This window comes from Carlito syrichta, unplaced genomic scaffold, assembly GCF_000164805.1.
Source record: "Carlito syrichta isolate Samal-C Ts95f unplaced genomic scaffold, Tarsius_syrichta-2.0.1 Scaffold315166, whole genome shotgun sequence".
NCBI classification, from domain to species: domain Eukaryota; kingdom Metazoa; phylum Chordata; class Mammalia; order Primates; family Tarsiidae; genus Carlito; species Carlito syrichta.
Window position 1 is genome coordinate 340,847 of NW_007259262.1, and position 7,508 is coordinate 348,354.

The following is a 7,508-nucleotide window of genomic DNA, read 5'->3' on the forward strand; positions in this document are numbered from 1 at the left end:
CCCCCCCCCCCGCCGACTGTGTCCCCCAGCCGACTGTGTACCCCAGCCGCCGCAGTCCCTCGCCGCGCATCGCAGGCGAATCCCGGCTTAAGGAAGCGAGTGATCGCTCTCTCCCTCTCTCTCTCCCCCCTGTCTCTTTCCCCTCACCGTGCCCCCCCTCCCCCCCCGCTGCCGCTCCCCGTCACAGTCTGGCATCCTTACAGAGAGAAACCCTGTAATATCGAGTGTCAGGAAGTCAGCATTCGGGATCTGTGGATTGATTTTTAACTTTTATTTGAAAATGAGAGATGGTTGTTTGGAAAATTACAGCCCAAACTGGGGTGGGGGTGATCCAATTCAGAGCATCTGAGCTGTGTCGGTGGGCGGTGTCGCTGGCCGGCTCCGGAGCGAGTCCAAGTGGTTTGCAGTAACCCCCACCTCCATGACACATGGGGGACCGTTTGAAAGCGCACACGTTTCCTCGTCGGTTTACACCTGCTGAGAGCGGGAACCTATAACTGTAGGGTGCCGGAGTTGGGAGCGTTTGCTGGAGGGATGCAGGATACCATTTCATGACAAATTGGATGAGGACACTTGAACAATTATTGCACCTATGTGAAAGTATTACATTACAGAGGCGACATTACCCTCTGCAGTCACACTAATGCACTTATTTAATGCTCCCTTCAAGCTGCAGTGTAAACCAACGCAGTTCTTTTTAATAGCTCTCTTTCATCGGCGGTGGATTGGAAAGAGGGCTGTCTTCCACCAACTCCCTGTTGGAATAGGAGGCAGTCCGGGAGTCATCTCTGTCTCTCTCGCCTTTCCTTCTTGAAGTGAATGCAATAAATTGCCCAAGACAAGCGAAGTTGTTCAGCTGTTATAATTGTAGATGTAAAATGAACTTGATCTTATTTTTAAAAAGCATTCAAAACTTACTCCCTGTAAAAAAGAAACACTCTCTTTTCATTGACATGTACAAAGCTTTGAGAGACAGGCCTGGAGATAGGATGTTAGCCTCTATTTACTGGGTTTTCTGTATACCATAAATTATACCACGGTTAGTCTGTAATATAGGCGTATAATAGCACGGGTCTAGTGTCCCTAAACTCACATGAAAATAAAAGAGAATGGAATTGGTCATAGAGAGAACCAGAGGCCTCTGGAATTTTTTTGAATATGTGTGCGTGCGTGTATACCAAATTCTGTATGGCAACTATGTTGGCTCTGTATAAAGTGTGAATTCAGATTTATATGTTTGTGTGTGTATGATGTGTATATAGGTCATACTTAAAATGTTTCAATTTGTTCTTTAAAACATTCAGTGTTGTTTAAAATTATTAAGATTAGTGAAGTATCCAGGGGTACCAGAAAGTAGTAAAAAGCATCATCCTATCCTTTTAAAATATAGTACTTCAGATTTACTGGAATGAATTCCAATCTCCTCTTCAGTATTTTCTAGGATACTAAATTCTTCCAAGTGAGTTTGCATATCTGAAGACATGGATCTGGAAAGAACATTTGTCATAACTGTTTCCCTCACTAGGTCTCCAGATTGAACTTTAAAGAGGTATATCCAGGAAAGGTTGCCAAAGGAGTACATCTCTATAACAAATGAGTCAGATTTGGGAAAAATCAAACTGCATCAGCAAGTTTATGTGTCACAGAGATGTTTGTGGTCTTTTCGGGTGGTTGCCCGATTTGAGGCAAATCACTTCTAGGTACACCATATTCTGTGTGGGCAAGTGTGAAATCACACAAATGCCCTTTAAGCCTTAGGAGTAGAGGACAGTAGAATAACTCTGGAAGAAATCAGGCAACATCATTCCTAAAATAGTTGAATCTCTTTAACTTTTTGGAACTATTTTCATTTTACTTGATTTTTAAGGTGATTTTGATGAGAGGACTGAATATATTAATAAATTTACTTGAAAAGACATTGGTATGGACTAATGGTACTGAGGAGCTACAGAAAATTGAATAGCTAGAATGGGCTGTTTGTCTTAAAAATGAGAACTTCTAATACAAATATTTCAGGTCAGATATAAATATTGTGAGCTAAATGATTATGATGGATCTTTGATTTTGTGTTGTGACTTTTTAGTGCCATCTGCAAAGACATTTACATAGTTTTATTTTAATCAGACAACATTTACTTGTGAAAAGGGATAACTCATAAAAAAGATTCTTTATTGATGATGCATAAAAGGTACAAGAAAAACATAAAATAACATACAGTATGATATTTTTCATTCAACATTAATTAAAGATGTCTCTATTCCTGACTAGCATATATTTTTAAGTTACAAAAACATTACAATATTTCCAATAGTTTCCTTTTAACTATTCTGTCATTTGCCATAGAGGAACAATAGTATTAAAATAACAAAGAAAATTTTTGAGGGGGAGGGAAGTGTCTAGCATGTATTTTTTATCCTTCTGGCCATTTAAATAAAATGAATGAAATATCTTTCAAAGAAATAATACTAATTTAAGTAGTACCTGATAACTACTTGCTGTATAATAGAGAATTCACCCAAGAAAGTTCTAAATTCTAAATGTAGTAATCTGTGAGTATGTATAGCATACCTAGGTATTTGACATATTGAATTTCTCTGTTTTTAACCATTGCACAATCATTTGTGAAGCCTGCCTCTTTTATTTTCTATGTAGATTCCAAATAATTTTAGTTCAAAAAAGTACATGCTTGATAATTGTCAAAAAAACGAATTGCATCCTCACTTGCTTAACTTCTGATATGCCACTGTTGAAAGAATTGAAAATGTAGTTACAACAATTTTATAAATAGCCTGTAAAAATTAAATAAAAATATAACATATGAATTAATGTTTTTAGTTTTGTTCTGCTTGGAGACGGTTAGTATTTATTGAAAGAATTCAAAGATTGAATGATTAAGGCTGAGAGCTACATACGTGTAGAAATGTTTATTTGTATTGATATTCCTATATCTCTATAGAAGAAACATTTTATATCATATAAAAAAAGTTCCAAATCAATTATTGGTTTTTTAAATAATATCTTATAAAATTTAGTGAATCAGCATAGATTTAACAAGCTATAAATTTGAAGAAGTTACAAGATATTCAATTAGACATTGATCTTTTATATCCTGTTTCACTAAAACATTTTAAAGCACTTTATAGGCATCCACTAAATGAAACCTCAGCTTATTTTTGAAGTAAACAAATGTTTTCATTTCAAAAGTTAAGTGAACTATTTTGGAACGATCAGAGTTAATCTATTCAATATAAACAAAACTTGAAAATTTTTATTTGTGACTGGATTGAGCATAGAAAGTTATTGACTCCCCCTAAAGAGATTTTTTTAATTATTTGGAATTCATAAATTGTAGATACTAAGATTAAAACTACTGAGAGCATAAAAGACTTAAGACAAGATGTGGAGAAATAAATCAAATTCACAAGTTTATGTAAGTTGACTGTTGAATAATGCATCAGGAAATAAAGAACAGGTGTTATAGGTAATAGAACTTACATAAGCTTTAGTGATAAATAAATGTTTTAATAAATAATGATATTATGAGAAAAATGAATGAGAATAATTTCATAGAATCATAAACTCTCAGGATTAAGAGGGACTTGAAGGCTATCTAGTCTGACCAGTTATGTGGTATTGAAATCTCTATCCACTATCCCCTGACAAATTGTTATCAAGACTAAGTTTTAATATTGTCTGTGATGTGGGGCTTAGTGCATTTCAGGGAAGCTTATTTTAGTGTTAGACAAATCTAACTGATAGATAAAACATCTTAAGCAAACTAAAACTTCTGTTTTCCATTAATTTGGCTTCATTTTACCCCTTGAGAGTTTGTTTAAAAATCTAAGATAATGAACTTCCTACTTATTTAAGTATGTTCTCATGCAGAGAAACTCACCAGGCATATTAAAAATGGCAGAACTAGTCCTGGAGATATGAGTTAGGGCTATAGTAGGAGTAATTTAAACTGAGAAGATAACTGAATCCACGAAACTAGAGAATTTGTTATAAGTACTAAAGTGACAAAATCTTAGAGAAATTGTAATGCTTGAAAGTTAATTCTTTGGCAATCTCATTCAGGTCCCCTTCTGCTGTGGGAGGTTTTCTGTCTTCTTAATAAATACTACTTTTAAAAAAGAAAGAAAGAAAGAAAAAGAAAGAAAGAAAGAAAGAAAGAAAGAAAGAAAGAAAGAAAGAAAGAAAGAAAGAAAGAAATATCTGAGCTATCCCAAATATTTTAACTAGTTTTCATGGAAATCCCTTTGGGAACACACTTGAAGTTTTAATGTGGCCTTGTAATCTACTAATTTTAAGGTCAGTTGTGACGTCATAAATAGTACTGGTGTCAACTAAAGAGGTTAGAGAGACCAAAGCAATACACATAGATGTTTGTATATAAAATCAAATTTCTCCTTGTCTTTGAATTTTTGAAAGCTATTTGAGAACACAAATATGAAATGATGCTGATTTCAACATAAAGTCTGATGAACAATTATAAAAAGCTGTGAAACAAGATAAAAGGCTTTAATATGATTATGAACTAGAATTCACAGATTATGGAAATCTTATGCATGGTCTTACCTTTTAGGTATAGAACAAGAATGTCATGAAACACCGAATCTATTTCTTAATGTCAGCAGTTCCTAAAGTGGCTTGCTTAAATCCAAGCAAAATAAAGTTTCCTTCAATCAGACTGCCTCCCCATTCCCCTCTGCTGAGGTTTTGGCATATAGCTTATTTTAGCTTCTGTATGCTATCTAAATCTTTCTTCTCATCTTTCTGTTGTTAAACAACTAATGTTTAGTGATTTCCCATGTCTGTAACTCTGTCTTTTAAGGATTGAAATTTATTTTTTTCCTCATTTGGGCATAAAAGCAAACATTATTTCATGTGCATTCCAGATTTTCTCCATCATATCTGACAAAATACTTTCACAGATGAATGGTCTAAATTTTATTCCTTCGGATGGTAATGTTTTAAAATTTTTGGAGTGGGAAATGTATATTCATTACCAAATATTTTAAATGATATTAACAAGAAAAAGTAAATGACTAAGACACCATTCACTGGTTTTTAGTGATGGCAAAATTATTAAATACAGTGGAAACTATGATAGTATAAATTTACCTCCCCCCCAAAAAATCATAAAATAACTTCTAAAAAGATTTACTGAAAATATAAATACCAATAATGATTTGAGACCTATACATTTTAGCATGTATTTTAATGCTGCACCCTGAATATTTTCAAAGGATAATCTGACCTAAAACTAATTTTCTAACTATTGTCTTATATTCAAATATCTAACTAAACAGCTGGTGTGATTAAGAAAGTGTCAGTGTTTGCTAAATCCTCTTGCCCCCACTTTGAAACACTTTATTATTTATTTTATAACAATCTGTTTGAAATGTCATTAAAAATAGCCAAAATATGCATACACATATGCAAATGATACATATATGTACATCTGTATGTGTTTGTGTGGGGAGGATACAAAATTTAAAATGAATGGACACCTTAAAATCTTTGAATTATTCTATCTCCAAAACGGGGAGGCAAACCTAGTTTCAAAGATTCTCTAGTATAAAACAGACAAAATACTATCTATAAAATATAAAAAGTGAATGAGATATCCTAAGTACATTTTTATTGATATTGAATGATAATATTCAGCAAATTAGTTCTTAGAACACCCTTCTCACAAATGATCTGATAATCTTTAGAAACTGAACTTTTTCTATGGGCTTAAACTAATACTCTGGAAAAATAACTCTGTTCAACCATATAATAGGCTGACATCAACTCCGTAGGTACAAACATTTTTTAATCATTTACTAGAAGGCAATATGTCCAAAATTCTACAATTTTTTAAAACTCTAATGCCAAAATACACAAGAATCCCAAATATCCAAGTGGTGAGTACTTTTTTTTTTTTTTTAATTCGGAGTCTCACTCTGTCACCCAAGCTGGAGTGCAGTAGCATGCTCATGGCCACTGCAACCTTGACCTGTTGGGCTCAGGCGATCCTTCTGCTTCAGCCTTTCAAGTGACTGGAACTACAGGCATGCGCCACCACAACCAGCTAATTTTTAAAATTTATTGTAGAGACAAAGCCTCTCCATGTTACCCAGACTGGCCTCGAACCCATGGGCTCGGGAAATCTTGCCTCGGCCTCCCAAAGTGCTGGGATTACAGGCGTGAGCCACCATGGCCGGTGCCCATTTTCTTTCCTGCCTAAATTTCTTTTCTTTCTTTTAACATTCTTTAGATTTGAGTAAGCATTGATCCTCACAAGGTCCTGTTGTATACAACTCAGTGTGATGGGATGAGCCAACTGCAAGGCAGTTCCTGCTGTCCATCACTCTGCACTGGGATCTATTCTGTAGAGCTAGTAGTTTTCCCACTACAGGGAATCAAGACCCAGGCAGTAGTTTAAAAAAAGGGTTGCCTGTGAGTTTTGTTTGTTTGTTTGACTTTTAAAGTTCTTACAGTCTCATCTCATAGAAATCAATGACTGAAACTAGTGCAACCAGATCTCATGGGAACAAAAATGGAAATTAGAACATACTTTGTCTCTCTCAGGGTCCACTTGGCTTCCCCGTCACCTGCCTCACCCTCCATCTGTTCTCTACAGCAGCAAGAGTGATTCTTGAAAATGTTAAGTATGATATAATTTTTCAGTGACACCCTTGTGATTTCCTACCTCTCTGGGTAAGCGCTGGTGTCCTCACACAAATTCACAGCCTCTCTACGATCATTTTGCTCCCTCCATATTTGACTCTATACCCTATCAGTGCTCCCACCTACCAGCCATATTTGCCACTCTGCTCTTCCTTCACCTCACGAAAAACACACGTATCTCAGGGCACTGCAGCTGCTAGGCATTCTGCCCAGAACACCCTTTCCACAAATAGCAGCCTGGCTGGCACCTGCACTGCACTGAGGCTTCTGTTCAGAGGACATATAGTCAAATGGGCATTCCTGATTATGCCTTCCCAAGCACCAATTCTCCCACTACTCTTAAACTATGTACTCATGTTACCCCTACAGTGTTCCCTAAATTTGCTTGTGCATATTTACCATCTATCTCCTTCTACAATAACAAGCTTCATATGAACAGGAACTTTGTTTAATTCACTGTGATTTAACTGGCAGCTAGAACAGTGCCCAGCACATACTAGGAATTCCATAGTATGTTTTGGAGGAATTAGATGAATGTTACCTTGAATCTCTACTTCCTTTTGAGTCTGTGCCATTTTCTTTTCTGCTAGAATTCTTTTCATCAGCTGTCACATAGCTCATAGTTGCTCCATGGCCTTTCAGTTGTTGAGTTTTCTACCAACTGGATATGTGTCTCTTTTGCATTAGTTCTAAGTCCTGAAAAGTCCAATTGGGCACATTTGTTTGGTTGTTTGACTGAGTTTTGTTTTGTTTATTTGTTTGTTTTCATTTTCAGTAAGGTTGCACAAGCCATAAATTTCTGGAAAATCTCTGTGTATTTTATTTTTGGC

The 7,508-nt window shown here is 35.6% G+C and overlaps 1 protein-coding gene across 1 annotated transcript in view; it reads right to left on the reverse strand.

Moving 5' to 3' along the window:
- The window catches only part of SLITRK3 (SLIT and NTRK like family member 3), a 9,901-nt gene extending 9,638 nt beyond the window's left edge, over positions 1-263 (reverse strand). The window contains exon 1 of the mRNA XM_021706126.1: positions 204-263. The gene's annotated coding sequence lies outside the window, so the exon portion shown is untranslated. The remainder of the gene's footprint in view (positions 1-203) is intronic.
- Between the last annotated feature and the right edge of the window lie 7,245 nt (positions 264-7,508).